This window comes from Solanum tuberosum, unplaced genomic scaffold (assembly GCF_000226075.1).
Source record: "Solanum tuberosum cultivar DM 1-3 516 R44 unplaced genomic scaffold, SolTub_3.0 scf00146, whole genome shotgun sequence".
NCBI classification, from domain to species: Eukaryota; Viridiplantae; Streptophyta; class Magnoliopsida; order Solanales; family Solanaceae; genus Solanum; species Solanum tuberosum.
Genome location: NW_006239076.1, coordinates 1311529 through 1316492, shown reverse-complemented (window position 1 = coordinate 1316492; position 4964 = coordinate 1311529).

Below are 4964 nucleotides of genomic sequence, written 5' to 3'. Positions count from 1 at the left end.
AAACCAAGACCAGTAGACTGATGGCCTAAGGAGTGGGTCGACATGAGGTTCAGCCCGAGAAGGTGAGCCCTAGTCTCATATCCTAACACTCAGCTCGAGAGAGTGAGTGGGATAAGGCGTAGTCTGGTCTTCATGCGGCAAATGGGTGTCCGAGTGGAACGCATTTGAAATGGGGTAAGTTGCCCGAGAGGGAACTTATTTCCATTTAAAGCTTAGCCTAGTCACTATTATCTTACAAATTTCTTGTCAAAAGCATGTACCCAACTATTTATCTCAACTTGTATTGTGGTCACATTCCAAGAACTTTTCCCCATACTTGATTTTCTTGTTATTTTTTGCTATTTCTACGACTTATGACAAAACCGCCAATTGATATTTGACACTTTCGTGTCACCCCCTTTAATTTACTATGTTTTTAATCGTTAATGTCCTTAGCTACGACTAGTTAGAGCTAAATTTTATTTTTCTATCAATTCTCAAAACCACTCCCTTGGGACACGACCCCAACCTTTAGTTGGGTTACTATACTATCGACGATCGTAGACACTCATACCGTAGGTTAGTGTCGTTGGTCACGATAAGCATCAACATGGCGCCACTGGCGGGGAGTGGTGTTATTTGAAATTTTTTAGATTAGTGGAATTCTTGTTCTTTTTAGTCGTAGTCTACTTACCTAATTTTTTCATTTTGTCTGGTTTGTCTGTGTGTGTTGAGACAGGATAATGAGTATACATGATGGGGTTGGTGGACCAATGGAGCACCTCCTAGTAGAAGTGTGAGATTCAGAGATCACATTCTGAACTTCAATCATCTAGGAGTAGAACCTTTTCATGAGTCGTGGATGGGGTTTAAAACACTGTTGATACAATGCCCAACTCATGAAATCCCTGATTTAGTTCTACTGGAATGCTTCTATAGGGGTCTAAGTCCCGAAAACAGAGAGTTAATCGACCGACTTATGCCAGGCGATCGCGATAAATACTCCTATGAGACCGCAGTCAAATTCATTGACCTTGTGGCCAAAACCAACAATACTGAGAAGGACCAACATTTAATCATTTTGCTAGGTCAGATGAACAACTTGACCCAAAATGTCAAGGAACTGGAAGTGATGTCCAAAGAAAAGAGCAAATGCAGACTACCTACTGAGCAGGGCAGATCAATGGACAATGAAAATAAACATATCGAAGATATGTTATTAACCATCCTTCAAAAGCTAAATGAGCAAGATAGACTGCTAGAGAAGATTAGAGAAAATGTAGAAGCGCTAAATCAGATGAGCAGTTCTCACTCTAAATCTATCCAACTAATTGAAACTCTATTGGGTCACAAAATGCCTGATCTCCGTCAGGCACAAGACAAGAGGTGGCCAAATGATGTTTTGGCCAACTCCAAAAGTGAAAGTTAGGTGCTCACCTGCGTCGTGCCACGACGTTAACTAAGGCACTGTTTGGGAGGCAACCCAAAACCCTTAACTACTTTAAGTTTGTTATTTTTGAAATAAAGGTGTTTTGATTTTGTAGGAATAGAGCATGAAAAGTTTGTGAAAAGTACATGATGAATTACTCAAATCCAATTGGCGAAATGCCGATTAGACCGGCGACCGATATAAAGACCGCCGTTTGGATCCTCACCTTGGTTAAGGGTCCTGTAAAACTCGGCGAGGTAGATGAACACTCGGCAGATCGCCGAGTAGCTAAGCAAATCCAAACAATGTCACCGAATGGGTTAAGATCTGGATGGGATTTATAAAACCACGGACCTTAACTTTCAACTTTTTTTCATACCCCCCACTCTCGATTCTCACAAAAATTGCACCTACTTAGTATTTTCAGAATTTTTGCAAAGAGTAAGTATCTTAGCTGTTTGAGTAGTGCTTGGATCTGTAATAACCTGCTGCTTAGCATCACAGTCTTGATCTAATCTGCCTAAAAGGTTGGCTCTCCAAACCCTGCATTTAATTTTGGTATGGATGCTCTCATTCCAAGTAATTTTATCTGTGTGATGTGCTTTTTTGATGAATTTAGATTATTCTAAGCGCTAAGGAGAACTCGTCGAACCCTTCGGCGATTCGCCAAGCTATTCGGCAAATCCTACTGAAATTGTGTTTCTCCAAAACTCGATCTAGTTGTTCTAACTTCTTTCGAATTCTTTGCAGAAATGGCTAAATATAAAGTTGCAGGAAGAAGCAAGCCACCCCAAGATATAACAAAAGGGATTACATGAGCAAGGATGCAGATACATTCAGAAGCAAAGTTGCCAAACTTTCCAAAACTTGCGAAAAAAGGGAAAGGCAAACAGAAGGCTTTTGGATTATCAGACAGGGCTGAGCGGCGAGTTAAGAGGCGGAATGATTCACCCAGGGCCAGGAATCCCCAGCCTACAATTACTGCACCTCCAGTTCCAGCGTTGACACTGGTATTAGCACCTCTCGTACAAGGTCCGCAGTCGAAATCAAATAGAGAAAAGGCTGAGGGGTTGAGGACAATTCTAGAAGAAAAGTGTTTGTCCATAGATGGGGTTATAGATAGATACCCAGAGATAATGGTGTTTCTGAGATACCATAAGTTCCAAATCTTCACTAAACCCCGTGGCCCTTATATTCCAAACTGGGTAAGAGAGTTCTACAGTGCATATAGCGCACTAATACCCCAACAAAAGCAACTAGCAGTAACCTTCAGAGAAGTTAGCTATGTGGTTGTCAGAGGCAGGATAGTGAAGTGTGATAATGAGGAAATCAACGCAGTCTTGGGCATGACCCCAAATATTGGGGATCATTGCCAGTATCTGTTTAGAACAAAGAAGCTGGAAGAGATGAAAGAGTGGTTAACCCCACTAATTACAGATGAAACTCCAAAGTGGGTGGCGGAAGGAGTTCTGATTGAAAAGAAAGAACTAAACATAGCCGCAAGGTTCTGGTTCGGTTTTATCACTAGCACAATTATGCCATCCCAAAATGAGTCGATCCTTCGCCTTGCCAAGGCAGCCTGCCTGGGTTGCGTCATAGAGGAGACTCAGATAAACTTGGGTACAATCATTGCTTCAGAGATACTCATGCGTGTAAGACAGAGCCGAACCTCATTTCTATTTCCAGTCTATATCACAAAATTGTGCAAACGAGCCCAGGTACCTCGTGATGTCAGGAAGGACATAGAAGTGATTCCCACATCCTCTACTGATATCCGGAGGATCGAAGCCGAGTATCTTAAGGATAAGGCAAAAAAGAAAAAGGCAGCATCGATGAAGATGGTAAACACAAAATCATCACCTGCAGAGACACATCTGTCTACTCCGACCAGTGGACCTTCAGGTATATCCATTGCCACTGTTACTCACGCTGATTCTCCAGGTTCTTTTGTTACTGTACGATCGTCAAAACCCACCACTGTTGCTGCTAATTCTCGACTTCCGCTCACCCGGGAGTCTCTACTCCGGATGGGACAGCTGGCTCTTTCTGTCGATCGTTGAGCTGTGAACCTAGAAGCCTCTGTTCCAGACATGATTCAGATTTCCTTGACTGATGCTGTGACATCTTTGAGCAGTACCATTGATCCCCTAACGGCAAGAATAACGGTGTACGATCATAACCAAGGGTCCACAGAGGAGGTGACAACTTTAAAAACTACCAGTGCTGAATTACGCTAAGATATAGAACACATGAAGTCCACCGATGTATCCATGGTCTTTGGAATAGTAGAGACTCTAGATATGCCCGAAATACCTAAGATTACCGTAGGGCATGGAGATGGAAGGGAGCATGCAGCCGACCCTGAACCAAAGGCAGAAATTAACGAAGAGATGTTTGAGGAAGTTACAGTGGACGACATAGTCGAGACTGAAGAAATCATGATAAATGTTGTTGTGCAAGTTTATTTAGCAAAGTATCCTGCTACGGGATCCAGTGGAGATGGTCCTTTTGGTGGTCACTCCGGATACTGATGCCATGACAGATGGAGCAATCGCATATCCAGGATCCCCTCTTTACCTCCCTTTATGTTCTTAGTTATCTTCCAAATCTTTGGATATTTATTACTTGCTTTTGAGGACAAATGTTTTTATTTGAGGTGGGGTGAGGCCCACCTGTGCGTGCTACTTTTTGCTCGTGTTTGTGTTTATATCTGGGTTATTCAGTTTATAACTATTTTATACTATTTTTGTGGATGTTTAAGCTCATGGTTCTCTTTTATTTTTAATTGCTAATGATTTTGACCTTTTTGAAATTTTTTGAATTTTTCGCATAATTTTGCCACCCTTCGTGAGTTGAATGTGGTTGTTCTTTCGCAAAAATTTGAGACTCGGTTTCGGTCAATACCAATGACTTGAATAGTGCTCTCAATTGAACGAACATGAATGTATGGCTACGATGAGGCCAAATGAAGTTGCCTAGACAATATGTGAACTCGTTGCATCTGGTTCTGATTAGCCATTTATCGAATTGATTCTCTTGTAATGACCATTGCACACTAGCGAAAGTGTGTAGTCTTGTTTGACTTGAGTGTCGATGCCTTGTGTGATTAGCTTGCTTTGAAACTTGCATGAATAAACCTAGAATTTGCCCTGTTAGTCTGATTGATTTAGAAATGTGTCCTCTTGATATGATCTTAGGCAATTTTAAAGAATGTGAGCCAAATTTGACATATATCTCTTTTGTGGCCTACCCCTGAGCGTATGAAACTCTTTTGAACACCCTTTGAGCCTTACTTTCTTTGGAAGAACCTTGATGATCCCTAGACCTTACTTGACCCACTACAACAATCCTCTTAATTTGTGATTTAGTGAATAGCCAACTTAGGCCAAAATCCTAAGTTGGGGGTGTGGTGAAAAGGAAAAGGAGAAGTCAAGAAGTGCAAGAAAAGTCCCCCCCCCAACCATGGTATTGCATAAGTGGAAACCCCTTCAATTCAATTTTTAAAAAAAGGAATAAAGTAAGAAAGAAATCGGGTTTCCAAGCAATCCATGGAGGT